General features: G+C 39.4%; 1 protein-coding gene across 9 annotated transcripts in view; it reads left to right on the top strand.

Moving 5' to 3' along the window:
• The window catches only part of hs3st1l1 (heparan sulfate (glucosamine) 3-O-sulfotransferase 1-like1), a 143,820-nt gene that overhangs the window by 51,444 nt on the left and 73,700 nt on the right, over positions 1-18,676 (top strand). For 4 of the 9 annotated variants that reach the window (XM_087998987.1, XM_043712527.2, XM_043712526.2 and 1 more), the window contains one exon: positions 3,253-3,336. The exons of 4 other annotated variants lie outside the window; for them this stretch is intronic. The gene's annotated coding sequence lies outside the window, so the exon portion shown is untranslated. Of the gene's footprint in view, positions 1-3,252; positions 3,337-5,706; positions 10,543-18,676 lie in introns of those variants that run through there. One more of the 9 variants, XM_043712529.2, reaches the window with a different exon arrangement.

The following is an 18,676-nucleotide window of genomic DNA, read 5'->3' as shown; positions in this document are numbered from 1 at the left end:
TATCATGACACGGTGTCAGTCCTGACCCATTACTGCCATGTAATTATTAAATGTGCATTTCAGACCCCACTGAAATAACTCCAGGAAGACAAGAATCCCATCATCAAGTCATCCTTTCATTTATATATGCAAAGTACATGACATTGACCCAGCTAGCTCAGAGCTGGTTCCTAAAGTGCATGGAACCCTGACATTCCTGTCTATATTTGTCAGCCTGGGCTTCCTGATTGAACCAGCTTAACAGCCCCCAACCAGGGAACTCATATCCCATGAGGTCCACCTGCTGACCTCGTTTCAGTCATTACACCCACATAATTAACTCACCTCTCTATCTACAATTTCTACTCCAGGAATTTTCATTAAATTCTGAATTCTTCATACAATTTACTAAAACTCTTCGCATTTTCATGAGATTTGTGTCAAGGGAAAACTCCTTTCATAACATTGATTTGCAAAGTTGTCAATGAATACATCACCCCTGGGAATATGCCTGGTTTATAAAACAACAATGAAATAGCTGTAAACTCAGTTTAGCCACCTCTGACAGTAACCTTATGTGTAACCACCTGCAACTGTTTGACAACACAACAATTCAAATTCCAGGCACATTAAAAATTAGGTATTGGATGCAGTACAGTCATTGGTTATTGACCAATATAAACTGTACTGTAACTAATTTATTTTGAACACAGCATTAGAATGTACTGTACTATAAGGAAACCTCCTTATAAAGAGGTTTATTAACCATGTCTTATTAAAGTACAACCTATTGCTTTTACCATTCCTTTTTATCCTGTCAGTTATTTATATCAAACAGCCTCATGAGACTGAATGACCAGCTCTTGGTTGAAAGGTAGAAATGGTCAATTGCCATTACCAAAGACATCAGTTACAATGGTGTAGATTAAACTTTATCGAATGGTTTCCTGTGTAATAATCCACTAGCATCCTGCATGTTCTTTAAAGGTGATTTCCAATGAAATAGGAAGCTATGACAATTTGTTGTATTGTCTGCTCCAGGTTAAGTATCAGCTGCTGCCTAACTGCCTCTTAAACAAAGCCAAGGCTTTAAGCTCAGCAAATGTGGAAGACCCAACTGTCCATTAACCATAGGAATAAGGACAAAAAAAAAAGCAGCAACTCCTGGAGAAACTATAAAAAGATACTGCCAGACCTACTGAGGTTCTCCAGCACTTTCCGTTTTTATTTCCAAAGAATTTCATTGTAAATTTGGAAACAAATGTAGAATTCAATAACTTAAGTCAAGGTTTTATATTTACCACCTGCTGCAGGAAAGTCAGTGTCAATTGTCCAGCACAATATATTTCACTGTGTAATTATGACTATCTATATAGACAACTGTAATGGAAACCTAAATCAGAATATGAGGGAGAATGAAAAAATGAAATGTTAACATGGCTAAATGAAGCACATTAGGAGGATCTTCAAATGGACCCAAAGCGCCACATGGACTGAATCACCTGTTTCTGTGTTGTATATTTCATACATTCTGCATTATTCAAAAGTGTTTAAAGTATAGGTCCCAGAAGTCGTACAGATTTAGCCCAAAGCAATTTTCCTCAAGTTCAGCAAATTGTTTTCTTATAATCACCATTCGTTGCTTCATAGTTAGTCCTGTTGAAGTCTTAAAAGGTTGGCTTTTTCATACTGTTTTAGTTTGAGGCTATACCCAGTAACACGGGGAAGAGTGGGAAAAAATCTCTCTCATTGCCCTCAGCTGCTGAAACACTATTCCTCCATAAAGCAGATCCAGAAAAGAAAAATCAGATCCAGAAAAAAAAAATCAGATCCAGAGGGACTCTTATGAGTGTCCCTACCTCTGAGCTAGGAGACCCAGGTTCATGTCCCACCTGCTCCAGAGCCATGTCCTAACATCTAACATAGGGGCACAGTGGCTCAGTGTTTAGCACTGCTGCCTCACAGCACCAGGGTCCCAGGTACGATTCCAGCCTCGGGCGACTGACTGTGTGAAGTTTGCATATTCTCCCCGTGTCTGCGTGGGTTTCCTCTGGGTCCTCCGGTTTCCTCCCACAGTCCAAAGATGTGCAGGTCAGGTGAATTGGCCGTGCTAAATTGCCCCATAGTGTTAGGTGCATTAGTCAGAGGGAAATGGGTTTGGGCGGGTTACTCTTCGGAGGGTCGGTGTGGACTGGTTGGGCCGAAGAGCCTGTTTCCACACTATAGGGAATCTGATCTAATCTCTAAATAGGTTGATTAGAAAATATTTCCAGTCGAATGTGTTTTTGTAATAAGGAAAATGCAAACTGAAGGACTTGTATGGTGCAGTGGCACTGCCCCTACCTCTGAGCCAGGAGACCCAGATCCAATCTTAACTGCTCCAGAGGCGTGTTATAACATCTCTGAGCAGATTGATTAGGAAAATAAAGCAGATCGAGGAAGGAGCTTTGTAGTGCAGTGGTAATGGTCCTATCTCTGAGCCAAGAGGCCTGGTTCAAGTACCACTTGCTCCAGAGGTGTGCAATAGCAGCTCTAAACAAGATGGTTAGAGAGTATCAACAAAAGCATAAAGCAGATCCAGGACCAAAAACAAAGGCAGAGCTAGAAGGGGCTATTTTGGAGTGGCAGTGTCCCTATCTCTGAGCCAGGAGGCCAACGTTCCATTCCCACCTGTTCTGCAAATTTGTCATAACAAATCTAAACAGGTTGCATAAGAAGATCCACAAACAGATCCAGACAGGGCTCCTGTCATGCAGTGGTAGTGTCCCTATTTCTGAGCCAGGTGGCCTGTGTTCAAGTCCTACCTTATCCAGATAAGAGGCATAACAGGTCTGATTTAAAGCAAAATAAAGCAGATCCAATACAAGCTTTGCAAGTAAATATCTAATTGGCTGCTCAACCAATTGACTGGTCATGATCAGTAGTTGGGGAGAAAGGTCACAGTGATTTGGTGGAGGGAAAGCCATTCAGTTGTGTATGATAACATTTCCAGATACAGAACCAAAACAAAATAAAACCGATCTACCCTTTGGCTGCACTGGCATTTTACTGGTGATAGTAAATAGTGAGAAAAAATGTCATGGTGATTTGGTGGAATAAAACCATTCAGTTGTGTGTAAGAGTACTCTGGATATATATAAAATAAACCAGTTCCAGCATGTAAATGGCTGAACAATTGATTTACAGAATCATAGAATGATTCTTAAAAGTAAAAACTTGAGGGAACCAACAAGTGGGAAAGACCTACTAATCTCACTAATCTACCCATTTCAGATACATCTGTCCATCCATGAGAGTACTGATAGGAGTGACCACCGCACAATCCTTGTGGAGACGCCTTCGTACATTGACCATCAGGTTGTATTGTAAAACTGGAATTGATTTCAAATTGACCCGCAGCTCAAACTTTGGCATCTATGAGCTTATATTCAGCTATAACCTGTAAGCTCTGGCCCAGATACCCCCACGCCACCACAATACTCAGAGGGCCAGGCTAACCTTCTGAGGACATGGGTTCAAATAAACCCATAAGGGGTTTGGAGTATAACAGTAGGGAAGTTTTACTGCAACTGTACAAGTTGCTGGTGGGACCACACCCAGAGCGCTGTGAATAGTTTTGGTCATCTTATTGAAAGAAACATATCATTTCATTAGAGGCAGAGAAGGTTTACTGGGATGATCCCATTGTGAAGAGATTGGCTTATGAACAAAGGCTAAGCTGTTTGGGACTCTACTCATTGGAATTTAGAAGCATGAGAGGTGACTTCATTGAAACATCTAGGATTCCTAAGGGTCTCGTCAGGGTAAATACTAAGAGGGTGTTTCCCCTCATGGGAGAGTCTAGCAATAGACCGCATAGTCTCAGAATACAGGGGCACTAATTTTAAGACTGAGATGAGGAGGAATTTCTTCCCTGAGAGAGTTGAGTTTTTGAAACTCCTTGTCACAAAGGCCCAAAGGGGCAAAGTCCTTGTGTAATTTAAGGCTGAGATTGATCCTTGATCAGTTGGGGAATCAACGTTTATATGGAAAGGGCAGAAAAGTAGACAAAAGGAGTGTCAGATCAGCTTTGATCCTACTGAATGGTAAGCAGGCTCAAGAGCCTGTATGGCCTACTCCTGTTCCTCGGTCTCATCATCTTAACTGCCCTCTGAATAGTATAACAAGTCACTCACTTGATGGGAAATTGAGGTTGGGCAATAAATATTGGCCTTCCCAGTGACATGCATAACCACTGAAAAAATATTTAAATAACATGCGTAGTTTGGGAAATGCCAGGGCCCTCAGCTCCAGACCTTGTTATAGCTTTGATTCAAACATAGGCAAAAGAACGGTATTCCTGAGGTTAGTGTTTGATATCAAGGCAGCATTTATCTGAGCAGAGCATCAATAAGCCCTCACAAAATCCTAAGGGAATCAGGAGAACCTGTCTGTCCACTGGTTGGAGTTATACCGTGCTGAAAAGAAGGTGATAGTGTTTTTTCAAAGTCAATCATTTCAGACCCAGGATATCAATGCAGGTGTTCCTCAGATTAATGTCCTAGATCTGAACATCTTCAATCACCTTGTCAATGATCTTCCTTCCAACATCTAATTATAATGGCAGATGCAATATAATGTGGTAGCAGTATGTACCCCATCTATGAGATGAACTATGCCAGTTCAATGTGCTCCCTTTGATGGCCATTTCCAAACCCATGACCTCTACCACCTAGAAGGACAAGGGCAGCAGATAATGGAATGCCATTACCTGTCAATTCCCCTCCAAGGCACACATCACTCTGACTGGTTTTGGGTTTTGCTTTACTGTTGCTCAGTCAAAATTCTGGAACTTCTTCCTAATACCACATGGACTGGGTTGGTTCTCAACAGCATAACAGCACACTTACTTAAGGGCACTTGAACTGCAAATGCTCAAATATATTAACACCTTTTAAAAAAGCCCTCCTCCCCCACCATTGACCAAGGCTCACTTTCATCCAATGATTTCACTGTCCAGGTGGACAAAGTGAAAGCTTTCCCCCAAAGTTGTATTGCACACAGCTCATCAATTTCCTGCTTTGATATGGGATGTTTTCTGTTAAATAATACAAAATACAATTTCTGGCAATAATGAGATTTGCTATTCTGCTGATGTGTTTAAGTGTGAATTCATAAAATATTAATGTGTTTTACTTCAGTGCTCTCCACGCTGTGTGCTGCAGCTTAAATGAGAAAGTTGAATGTTATTTTGGTTAATGTCTTGAGCAGTGCGAGTTGATGCATTTGCAGTTACTCATATAAATTGGGCTAAATACTTTTATCTTTCTGTTACAAAGGTTTATCCCGTCTGTTGCTTGTCTTCTTCTGTGGAATGATTAAAGCTGAGGCTGTGAATCCTGACTGCTGCCTACATTTGGTTATCTGCATGATCCGTAACAACACTCCTGTCACTGCTTATTTGCCTTGCAAAGCAAAGGAGAGGTGTCAAAGATATACACTAGACTGCTGAGAGGCTTTAGCTCCTGAGATTATCTTTTACTGATTTAGGGATAATTTAGCAGCATCCAAGTCTCGAGAGACCAATGAAAATTTAGTTGGAGCCACAGCAGAATCTGTGGCCCTTAATAATACTTCTGAGCATCTGTTTTGCTGCAAAATGATTTTAACACCACAGCTGGATTTATCGCATGATACCTGTCCAAGGAATTATTCTAATAATACGCTCCTGCAGTTCTGCAGTGATAGTCTGAGATGCGCATGCATACCAAAAAAACATTATTAACATGTTAAATCATTTGAAAACTAATGGTTGAAATTTGTTAATAAGGGCTTATAATGTATTAATTTTCACACACACCAGGTGATATTAGAGTCAATGGGGGATGAAGGAAATGATTTAACACTCTTGATGTCATGGTAGGAACAGCTGACTGATTTCTGACGTCTGACTTTTACCTGCTTCACTGTGACAGTGAATTCTGAAGCTCACCTTTTTCTGGGTGAAGAAATTTCTCCTCCTCTCAGTCCTAAAAGGTTCAACCCTTATCCTTAAAATATGACCTCTGATTCTGGACTCCCGACCATTGGGAACTACATCGAAGTTGTCCAGTCCTGTTAGAATTTTGTGGGTTTCTATGAGATACCCCACCCCTCCCGCCTCATTCTTCTAAACTCTAGTAATACAATCCTACGTAACCCAATCTCTCCTCATATGTCACTTCTGCTATCCAACGAATTTTGGTAAAACCTTCGCTGCACTCCCTGTACAGCAAGAACATGCTTTCTCAGATAAGGAGACTAAAATTGCATACAGTATTCCAAGTGTGGCCTCACCATGGCCCTGTATAATTGCTGCAAGTCACCCTTGTTCCTGTACTCAAATCTTCTCGCCATGAAGGCCAACATACCCTTTCAAATAATACTCTGTGATCTAACATCCGGATCAATCGTATAACAGATGTTAAATTATCCGAAGAAATGCTATTTTCTTTTGCCTTCTGACTTGCCTAAAACTATTTCTATGCAGTTGATATTGCTTGAGTGGCCCTGAGAAAAGTTAGTTCTGCTGTCTCTCCATTTGGCTGCAGCAGAGATAGAACAGAGGCAGATGTGACTGGGCTGGGCTTGTGATGTTAGGGTCCAGGCTAATGCTCTGAGAACTGAGATTCAACTCTTACCATGGCAGCTCACTTAAATTCAATTATTACATCTAGAGTTGAAAGCTAGCCTCCGTAATCATCATCATAAAGCTATTATTGATTGCCGAAATCCTATCTAGTTCACTGATGTGCTTTAGGAAAGGAAATCTTTTGTTCTGTGACATCAAACTTGTTTACCTTGAAACGGCCCAGGAAACCATACAGTTCGAGGGTAATTAGGGATGAAGAACAAATGCCAGTCTTGTCAATGACACACACATATTCCATAAAAGAATAGTGTTAAAAAAAGGGGTTCAATAGTATAATTGATTGCTACTGTGCCAAAAGTCAAACAGGATAATCATTTTTCACGACTTTGATGCAAACATTGATCTAGGTAACAGATGTGGGAAAGAACCACCAAAAATAAGTGGGATATACTGCTATTAAACAATGATCTCCTCTTGCTGATGTTGGAGCTGAGCATGGTCCCTTAATCACCAATAGTTTCCATCTCCCTGACCACAGAATGTATGCAGAGGCCATTTGTTGTTTTAACAGCAAATGGACAATGTTTTAATTGGACAGGTGGGGAAGGCAAGTTTTCGCAAAACCATGTGTGACACTCACTGATGGACTGACCATCTTCGTAGTTTCAAAACTTCATTCAATATTCATGCCCTAGACACCTTAGAACATGAAAATCTAAACTCTTTTGATGTTTCAAGGCTCAAACAGTGGTCATGAGGGAAACCATCTCAGAGAAACTCCAAAATTTCAGTTTGTGAAGTGAAAATGGGTGTTGCATTGAGAATGACTGAATGATCTTCTGAGATATAATATTTTACACTGCTGTGGATTCCCTTACCCCTACCTCTGGTCAGAATCAAGATTGGTTTAATAAAAACAATGAGGTAATCCAGAAATGACTGGAGAAGAAACATTGCCACTACAGGGCTTAAATAATGACAAAAATTATGACATTATGACAAAAAATGTATTAACAGGACTGACCAATGCAAGCTCAGAGAGATTAGTTTAGATTGCCTACAGTGTGGAAACAGGCACTTTGACCCAGCAAGTCCATGCCAATCCTCCGAAGAATAACCCACCTAGACCCATTCCCCTATCCTACACTTATCCCTGATGAATGCACACAATATGGGCGATTTAGCATGGTCAGTTCACCTGGCCTGCACATCCTTGGACTGTGGGAGGAAGCCAGAGCGCCCAGAGGAAACCCACACAGACACAGGGAGAACGTGCAAACTCCACACAGACAGTCGCCCGAAGCTGGAATCAAACCCAGGTTCTGTGAGGCAGCAGTGCTAACCACTGAGCCACCATGCCAATCAGCTGAATTTAACAGTACACAAGCTTTATTCACAATGTGATACAGGTGTATAATATATTTTCATCCTTATTATTTGGGAACGTGGATTCTAAAGCTGAGGTAAATGAGATTTTGATTTTTAGTTTTGTGAAGTGACTTTTTTTAAGATGAGTTGAAACAGCAACACCAACAAAATCATATGATTTAAGCTAAATGACTTGACAAGCTACCTGGTGAGATCCTGCTGAATTGTTTGCTAAGGTGAACTTTTACAACTCAGAGGATGAGAGGCCAGAAGTAGGTTGAGTTTCGAAGAAAAGATCCATAGCTGCTAATATGCTGTTGAGCATCCTCAAAATAGTCAAAGTAAAAGGCAATACATTAGCCGGAGTCTGTATGTCTCAGGGTGAGATGTAAAAAGTCACATTTGGTGAATATGCAGAAAGTTGTCAAAAGGAAGCTTTTGTCACCTTGTCAGACAAGTAAGAAATCAAAGATTGAAGGTAAGAGTTCCACTTCACCAGTGCTGAGTGTAAAGGATATTGTTGGGGAAAAAGGGTTGAATCTTTATTTTGTAATTCATAATATCTTTCCAAATTGTCTTTGTATTTTTATTTTCTTCTGTGTAATAAAATTGTGTTGTTTTGTTAAAAGGACATTGGCAGCCTTGCATGAATATGTTCAATGACTGATTGCCATGGTAACCAAATTGCAAAACAAAAACTTGAGGTCCACTAAGCCAGGTTTCACTCTGGGATCGGATTGTCTAGTATTACCATCAACTTGGATCAAAACAGTAAGCTGACTGCAAAGACAGGAAGAAACTCGATAATGATCTAAAATCGGTCAACCAGTCCCATCGTACTGCTTCAGCACCAAACCTTGATGTCAATGGATTAATACTGCTCACAGAAAATGCCCAAATTCTTGAAAGATAGGCAGACCACGTTAACCGTATCTTCAATCAGCCTTTATCCATCAACAAGGAAGCAATTAACAAGCTGCCATAGCTTGCTGTCAGCTCCTTGCTTGATATCCCTCCCATATTGATTGCATGTGTCATTTCTAACAAAGTGCTAACTTGTAGCAGAACTCCAGGAGATGGTGCTACACTAACTGAGGTCCGCAAGGCTAAAAGTCAATGAATGATTAAGAAAATCACTGAACTCCTTAAGTATATGTTGGATCATGTTACTGTCCAACAAGACAATAAAAAGCCTCCCATGTCAGTGCACACTAAAAAAAAGTATCACATTGTTGAATAATACTTCATAACATAGAAAGATTGTCTTTTGAAAGAAATAATAGCCCCCATTAACAGGGACCTGTGCCTAACTAGGATGAGAATTTTACTTGTTGCCATCCAGTACATTAGTTAGGTGAAGGTGAAAACTATCAAGATATTATGGCAGGGATCAGAAAGAAACAATGCTGATGATGAGCCCACACCAGATGCCTTCCTTTATTACTGTATATTCTCGCTATCCTGCAAGCAGGCAATGTGATATATTCTTTTTATTGTCCAGCGCCGGCAGCCACCCACTGCTTTGTTAACAGTAAGTTCCATAGTAATAGGAGTAAATGTCATCCTCCCCTGCTCTCCAAGTTCTGCTTACCTTCTGGATCATGAAGCATCATTTTTAAAGGAGAACGTATCTCCCAAAGAGAGACCATTACTCACTTCCTCTTGACCTTCATCAGGGTTTATGCCTGAAAAATCGATTTTCCTGCTCCTCAGATGCTGCCTGACCTGCTGTGCTTTTCCAGCATCACACTCCCGACTCTGATCTCCAGCATTTGCAATCCTCACTTTCTCCTGGTCAAGATGGCAGTAGAGTAAGCTGCTCCAGCCAGAGCTCCTCTGCTTTGTCTGTTCTTTTCTCTCTTTGTTTCTTCTCCTTGCTGTGTTAGAGGAAAGAAGGAGCTGGTGAGCCCTGGAGGTGAATCCTGGAGCAGCAGCCAGCACAGGGAAGCAGTCCTGGAACTTACCTTGGAGCAGCTGAGAGCCCGTACAGAGTGGACTGGAGGCTTGGAACACAGCAAGGCCGGTTGTTGGATTGGGGTCTAGCGCAGGCAGTCAGACCCCGTATGGAAGCCCCTGCGCTGAGCTGCTGCAATATAATGTTTTTGAAATTTTTTTATCTGACTGCATTCCTTTAACTATGCCTTATTTCTAACTTATTCTTTAAACACTGTAAAGTAATGCAACTATATTTATCTTTTTCCTCTTTTATATCTAAGACTGGTACTTAAGATGGCACCATACAAGACAACTTTGTAAAACTTTTCACTATACTTCAGTAATTGAGTAGGCGTGACGATAAAGGATATTCTATTCTATTCAATCTTGTCTAAGACCTTGGAGATTGTAACTTGCGTGGCAATCTGATTTAAACCCACTATGTGTGTGCATAAAGAGCTGCAGAAATATTGTTCCAAATTGCTTCACCACAGATTATCACTAGGTAATTCTGTTACTGCTACTTCTGTCTTATTAGCTGTGAATAAAATCGGAATCGGAATTGTATCCCATTTGGTATGCAATAAATAAGGACTTCATTAAGGACCTTGGGAAATTGGAACTGGCAGCCAATCCAAGCAAAAGAGCAAGTGAGTCTTTCCTTGTGATCTTTGGCACTGGGTTGTCCCATTGCTGCGGGACTCTGTTCTGAACCTTTCAGAACTTCTTATTAAGGTCTTAAATCCCAGATATTAATGGGTTTATTTTAAAATCTGAGACGATGGAAGTAACTAAGTACACACCGTTCAAAAATGATTGCACTATTAGACATTTCTAGTCCTATTTCCCCTTTCGCAGTTTGTAAAATCAAATTATGCTCAATGCTATTTTACTTAAAGAATAACTTAACTTTAGGTATAGAATGATTTTCGAGCAGTTTTTCTTTACATTTCATTGATTGAGTGCATTGCTGGCTAAGCCAAGATTTATTGCCCAGTCCTAATTGCCCAGGGGTCAATTAAGAATCGACCACATTGCTGTAGGTCTGGAGTCACTTATAGGTCAGCCCAAGAAAGGGCAGCAAATTTCCTTCCCTAAAGGACATTAGTGAAGTAGGTGGGGGTTTTATTTATGACATTTGAGACATATTGACCATCCGGCTAGCTTTTTATTCCAGATTTTTTAAAATTCAAATTTCACCATCTGCCATGATGTGGTTTGGACTCATATTCCCAGAATGTTAGCTTGGAGTTCGGAATTACTGATGTAATACTATACTGCCATGTCCTCTGTTCTAACTGTGCATTGAGTATTCCTGTCCTGACAGAGTTCTGTGACAGCTACTTAGAAAACAGAGCAACACGAAAAAGAAACATTCACAAGCCAACACCAACAAGTATCAATGTGATAAATGCCATTTTGTTGTATGAAATTTGTACGAAGCAAGTCATCAATCTGTGAAAATGGTAATATTCAGGGACAGAGAGTTTGAGAGTTGCTACATCTGATTATTCCGAAATATTAGTTATATACAAATCTGCCCAGGAACAATAGCGGGGCTTGTTACAAGGTTTTAAATAGCTCACTCACAACAGGTCGACGTAACTGAACAGATTATTCAGAGTAGTTAAAAGATAACAGGCAGTTTGTTTGGAGCAGGTAAAGATGAAGTTGGTTTCACTTAAGGTATTATTTAGTTCAGTGGATCTGAAAAGAAGCTGTCTGTCAGAGAGTGGCAGCTTAACAAAAATATGGGTGGCGCGATGGCTCAGTAGGTAGCACTGCTGCCTGACAGTACCAGGTACACAGGTTCGATTCTACCCTTAGGTAACTACATGGAGTTTGCACATTCTCCCTGTGTCTGTGTAGATTTTCTCCCACAGTCCAAAGATGTGTAAGTTAGGTAATTTGGCCATGCTAAATTGTCCTGTAGTGCTCAGGCTAGGTGGATTAACCATGGGAAGAACAGGGTTACATGGATAAAGTAGGAGAGTTGGTCTGGATGGGATGCTCATCAAAAGGTTGGTGTGGACTTGATGGGCTGAATGGCCTGCTTCCACACTGTAGCAATTCAATGATTCTTTAAAAAAAGCCTGTAAGCAACAGTGGTGTGTTGGTGCAGTTAGGTACAATTGAGTACCTATGAATAGGGGTATTCTGTGTCGAGCAGCTCAGTAGCTGGAATTGTGCCAGTGGTTAAATGCCTTGTGAATCCAATCGGGCACAGTTTCAGGAGAAAGAACTGAGGGCCTGGGAGGTGATCAGTCATTAAGGCATTTCATGACGGATTGGCCTTTGAGAGATTTCCTAAGCCAGTTCCTTGAAAAAGAAGGAATTGGAATCTTGTGTAAAGTTTAATAAGATTTGATGACTCTCAATATCATTAATGTCTCAGGGTGTAAGTTGATGAGGAAACTGTGGGATCTATTTTGACCACATTTGCCATTTGATTTGCTCAGTGAAATCTTTGATCACATTTAACGATTAGTAGAGTTAAATGTAAATCTGTTATGTCCACTACGGAAGTTTCTATACCAGAATACACAAACGTGGCAGTGTCCTTCACAGAAGAAGACACAAGTAACTTCACAGAAATTGTAGGGAACCAAAGGATGAATTTTGAAGAAGGATTGAAGGAAATTTGATAGTGCTTTTTTTAAAATAGTGCTAGAGAAATTAATGGGATTGAAACTGATAAATCACCAAGACCTGATCATCTACATCCCAGAGTACTAAAGGACATGACCATGGAATTGTGGATGAGTTGCTTATCACCTTTGAAAATTCTGTAGATTCTTGAACAGTCCTGGAAAATTGAAAGGTGGCAAATGTAACCTCATTATTTAATAAAGCTGGAGGATGTGGGGTTTAGGGAAAAATAAGGAATTATAGATCAGTTAACCTGACATCACTAATAGGGAAAATGTTAGAATCTACTTAAAAGGATGTGATAATGAGGCACTTAGAAAATATCAATGGGATTAGAAAAAGTCAAAAGTGATTTATGAAAGGGAAATCATGTTTAACAAGCATTCTGGACTTTTTAAGGACATAACTAGTAGAATGGATAAGAGAGAACCAGTGGATGTGGGCATGGTGGCACAGTGGTTAGCACTGTTGCTTCACAGCGCCAGAGACCAGGGTTTAATTCCCGCCTCAGGCAACTGTCTGTGTGGAGTTTGCAGACATTCTCCCCGTGTCTGCGTGGGTTTCCTCCGGGTGCTCTGGTCTCCTCCCACAGTCCAAGAACGTGCAGGTCAGGTGAATTGGCCATGCTAAATTGCCTGTAATGTTAGGTGAAGGGGTAAATGTAGGGCAATGGGTCTGGGTGGGTTGCTCTTTGGAGGGTCGGTGTGGACTTGTTGGGCCGAAGGACCTGTTTCCACACTGTAAGTAATCTAATTAATTAATTTTGTTACCTATACATGCCTCATGATAGGTCTGGTGATAGAATATAAATTTGAAACATAGTAGTTTGTATGACAATTCCAACCTTGTACAGGAAATTTTATTATTGTTTGTTCAAACTGTAGAGTCTTGTGGCTTTATTCTCTTAGTAAATATCTGGATCTCACACCTTATCTACTTGTTTAAAAACATTACTTGCCCCTAACCAGACTGTAATTTAAATTTGGCAGTTTAATCTGGGATTAAACATTAACACTAATCAAGTTGTAGGCAAAAGTGAGGACTGCAGATGCTGGAAACCAGAGTTTAGATCAGAGTGGTGCTGGAAAAGCACAGCAGGTCAGGCACTAATCAAGTTGTGTCAGTCCTACAAGTGAATTACTGTGCTAAACAGCAAGAAGGAACTTTTACCCCTTCAGTGCCCCAATAATTCCCTTTGGCTGCATTAAGTAGCAGGTTTTAAGATCTGTAAAATGCAATTGCACAGCTTGTAAAACACCAGTGATAAGCTGTTGCTGCTTCATGTGATTCACATCAATAGTCATTTATTGTTGAGTCGAAGCCTCTACTAAGAACAGCTGTTTAGATGTAAAGAGACTAAATTTGAATAAATGGCTACTTAACCACTTGGTGATGGAGAAGTGCACTACATCATGTTGGCTATTTACATCTGGAATTTGCAACTATTTTGAGCCATTTTTACCTTTTGTTCAGTAGCAATAAATCTCGGAAAAAAGATTCATACAGTAGTATTTTTCTTCTGCGTCATTTTCCTCTAGCTTTTTTTTTCCTCAAAAGAGGTGTAAAGTCAGCTTCTTACAAATATTCTAGAATTACCCAGGATGTCAGGCAATATTTGTGCACATAGAAAACAAGTTAGCATTCCATTTCACAATCTTTTATCAGGTGTTGCCTGATCTGCGTATTTCCAACATTTCCTGTTTTTATTTCACATTTCCAATATCAACAGTACTTTACTTTGGTTCTACAAAACTTCTGGAAAATGCCTATTTTTATCATTTATATTTATATTTTGTTTATTGACTTATCACCACCAATACATTTAGCATTGGTTACCTCTAATCCTCCTTATTTGACTGTATTGGCTGCTGCTTTTGGCTGTTCCTTGTGCAATTTGAAATCACAGTGAGTCAAGTAGGGATAATCCAAAACTATAGTTGTGGCAAAGTTGTTAGCTATTTTCGTCAACAGTATAGGAAATCCAATGCCTGGATGCCTGTGAATTTCCGACATTTCTGATTGCAAACTCCCGATTAGCCAAACCCATGTACATTCATCATACGACCATGCTGACAAAAATTAGGTCAAAATGGAGCAAAAAAAAATTACAGGTAAGCCATCACACAACATTGAGATCTCCCTGTGAAAGGGAGCCATGAAAGCATTGCTAAACCTGTGAAAGAAAGTTAAAGATGCTGTCAACTGAAGATAAAATTAAGCTGATCTTTCATGCAGAAAACTGTGATACAAAGTGAAAATTAGACAATGCTAAGGAATAAGAGCCTTCATCGATGAGTTTGTCCATTATTTTGAAACATAAGGTGAAGATCTTGGAATAATTTGACAAGCAAGAATTCTCCTTGTTGACAAGGCCTGCTTGGAAATTTCAGCCAGAAATAATCATGGGAACTTACGCCAAAGTGAACAATACCTATGCACTATATGACAGCACTAATAGATAAGAGAGATGCAGTATATTCTTCAACAGAGGAGCCCAATGACCCTGAAGAGTCGAATGGATACCATCCACTTACCTGCTTGTTTCTCTTGCTGAAGCTGTAAAGGCTGCAGAGATGCTCTGGGATTTTGCACTCCAGCACAAATACATGGAAAAGATGTTCAACTGCATTGTCAACATGATGGGCTGTATTACACACATTCAAACACAGCTCATTAGTTTCAGGTGTTGCCCTAAAGCTATGTTCACGTACCTAACAATAATGTGTGTTGACCCTCAAGTTGGACTGATGTCACATTAGATACCATTTTGTATATGTAATATAACCATCTATTAAGTAGCATGTAATAGAATGATTTACTGTTTGTCAAGATTGGGTCTATTCTTTGCTGTCGAGTTCATTTGGGTATCATGAGACTGGACCATATAAAATAGGAACAGGAGCAGACATTCAGATTCTTAAGCTTATTCCACCATTCAATAGGATCATAGCTGATCCAACATTACTCACATCTATTTATGCCCTTTCCTTATAACCCTTGATTTCCCTACTTATCTAGAATCCATCTCAGCCTTAACTGTCCTTCCCCATATCATGTCAGTAGCTTAAATGAATACCAACAAGAAGATTTGGTGGCAGTGAATGTATCCAAAGCTTCTCAGACCTACCATTGTAATAAAAAAATTTGCTAAGATCCAGAGGCAACTCCCAATATTTTTCAATGCCTTCCACTGTACAAGGTCAGGCCATTATAAAGGTGAATGAATAGAAATGTAAAAACGTATTTTTCATTATTGACTACATCACTGTTCCAATTTGGTTTTCTTTGACATAGAGCGTGTTTCTAGTCAAATCACATTACATAAAGGTGTCCTTGACTCACTTGAACCTTTGGTTAACAAATTTGTGGACAGGCCCATGAGATTCATCTTCTCATGATTTTACTCTATTTCTGAACTTTAGCAAAGCGATTCCACTTTGGATGTAATTATCAGTTTCAACACAAATTGTATCAGATTTGAAACTCCTTTGCATATAAGTGAAGACAACATCTCCTATAAACCACCACAATCAGGCAGCATTTTTAAATGGTTTGCTGCAAACGTATTTATTGTTGCATGTAAGTGTGATAACTTGGTGCAGCTTGACTAATATGGTCAAGAGTGAATTAGCTGGTTAAAATAAACATTTTTTAAAAATCACATTGTCAGCCTACAAGCTGCAGGTAACCCAAATTTATTGAAAATTACTTTAAAAATATGCAGAATCACTTGCTAGTTATATTGAGGTACAATATTAGGTTTCTTAGTAAATTCAAAGAAAATAAAATTGGCTAGTTTTTAAGCATGCCCACTCAAGTCCTGACACCCCCAAAAAACTGAAGTTTAAGGTCTTCCCTGAAGCTTAGTAAATTAGTGCAAACTCATAATGATGATTCCTTCATTCTGGGGCATGGCCAGTTCTGTAAGCAAAACTGATTTCTGGCACTATTCTTTTTAAACTAACACAAAGTATTGCAGAAACTTGATATATGAGGAAGCTCATAATGTAATGAGAATGTCAGTAATCCAATGACCCAGAACAATGCTCTGTGAACATAGATTCAAATCCCAACCATAGTAACTGGTGGAATTTAAATCCAAATGTTACATCTAGAATATAGAGCATGTCTCAGTGATCATGACCATGACAACTTATGTCGATTGTGATAAAAAATCCCATCTGGTTCATAATATCCTTTAGGGAATTAAATCTGCAATCTATAGTTGGTCTGGCCCATAGGTGACTCCAGATCCAAATCAAAAATGGTGGCATTTTAACTACATTCTGGAATAGCAGATTATGCGTAGTTAGGAATGGATAACTAATGATGGGTTTACCAATGATGCCCACATACCATCAAAGATTCCAATTTCACTGGATGCAATTTGCACCTGAGATTCTGCAGTTTTTGGTATAAGTTTTTTAAAAATGTCAGACAAATTCTGGAAGGGAGTGTTCATTTAAGACCGAGATAAGGCATGTCTTAGGTAATAGTAAATCTAAGGAATTTTTTACCCCAGTGGATTGTAGAAGATAGATTGTTAAGAATATTCAAGAGATGGAAATGTGTTGCTGGAAAAGCGCAGCAGGTCAGGCAGCATCTAGGGAACAGGAGAATCGACGTTTCGGGCATTAGCCCTTCTTCAGGAATGTTCAAGGCCAAGGTCAATAGACTTTTAATTGGAAAGGGAATCTCAGATTATAGGGAAAAGGCAGGAAAGTGGATGTGAGGAATATCAGATCAGCAGTGATATAATTAAATGTTGGAGCAAACTTGATGGGCCAAATAGCCTACCTCTGTTTCTATGTCTGATGGTCTAATGGTAAATTAAACCAATAACACTAAATGCAACCAAATGTACAATTTATCCTCTATGTTTACTGCAGAGCTGAATGAGTGCTCATTTTTTTGTTGTCTTTGCTCAGCCTGCCACATTCTGTTATGCATTTATTACCTGCTGCAGGAAATTTAGAATGCTTTCTCTTCCTCCAGGACACTAAGTAATTTCTAACTGACAATTAGTAACTAAAAATCGATCTCAATAAAGCATCTTGTGATATTTTAATATTATTTTATTTTGCAATTTTGTGAAATACAATTATTTGGTGTCCTATAAAATGCATGTAATCATCTTTCTCTTGATTTTTCACTTTGCTATGCTATTTTACTGCAAAATAATATTTTTGAACCTGTTATCTCAAAGCAGGATTTTTCTACACACTAGCCTTCTCAGGACTAGACAGCGCATCCTGCAGTTAAAAGGAAGATGTCACATTTCTTCATGATTGCATTAATTTCAGCATTTCTAAATTCATTTGTTATAGATATTTTTATTCTTCTATTGCTGTCTAAACTTATACAAATGTTCAGATCTTTGCAGGCCTCTGAGAATCAAACTGAGTGAATGTCATGTGCTCGGAGAATGCCTTAGAATCATGTCAGATTTCCATCAGCTTCTGATGACAGACTGAGGACAATACTTCTATTGACTGGACCATCAAATATGTCTTAATGGCATCAAAATCAAAACACTGTCATCACCCAAAGGAGCACATTGTGCAAGATCTTTTCATATTGCTGTCAGACTCTGGAAACCCAAAGGCAAATTTTCCTTCTGCTGACCAAAGTGTAAATTGCATTGTGTGCAATTTTTCAGGAAATAGATGGCGGGACACATATAATTTGTTTTGCACATATGTCAAACTGAATGATAGCATTTCTACTTTTTTACAAGGAATTGTCATTATAGGGGATGTGGTCAGTTCTGACAATGCCACATTGTCTTGAGAAGGTCTTTTTTGAAGTGAATGTGCACTGTATAAGAATCAAACACATAGAATGGAATGGGAATCCTGTGCAGATTGAACCAGATTAGGGTCGGGAGTCTCACCACAGAAAAAGTCAGTTGAGTATTTTTTTTAATAAATGGTTTCATTTTCATTATTTCTAATGCAAGCACTCAGATTAAATTAATTGAATAATAGAATCCCTATAATGTGAAAGCAGATCATTTCACCTAACAAGTCCACACTAAGCCTCCAAAGAGCATCCCACCCAGACCCATCCTACTACCCTATCCTCATAATCCCACATTTCCCATGGCTAATCCACCTAACTTGCACATCTTTGGAC

The sequence above is a fragment of the Chiloscyllium plagiosum genome, unplaced genomic scaffold (assembly GCF_037043375.1).
Source record: "Chiloscyllium plagiosum isolate Xiang-an unplaced genomic scaffold, Cpla_swu_hap1 HiC_scaffold_22, whole genome shotgun sequence".
NCBI lineage: Eukaryota > Metazoa > Chordata > Chondrichthyes > Orectolobiformes > Hemiscylliidae > Chiloscyllium > Chiloscyllium plagiosum.
Note: the sequence above shows the minus strand (reverse complement) of the source record. Positions and strands in the feature narration are given on the sequence as shown.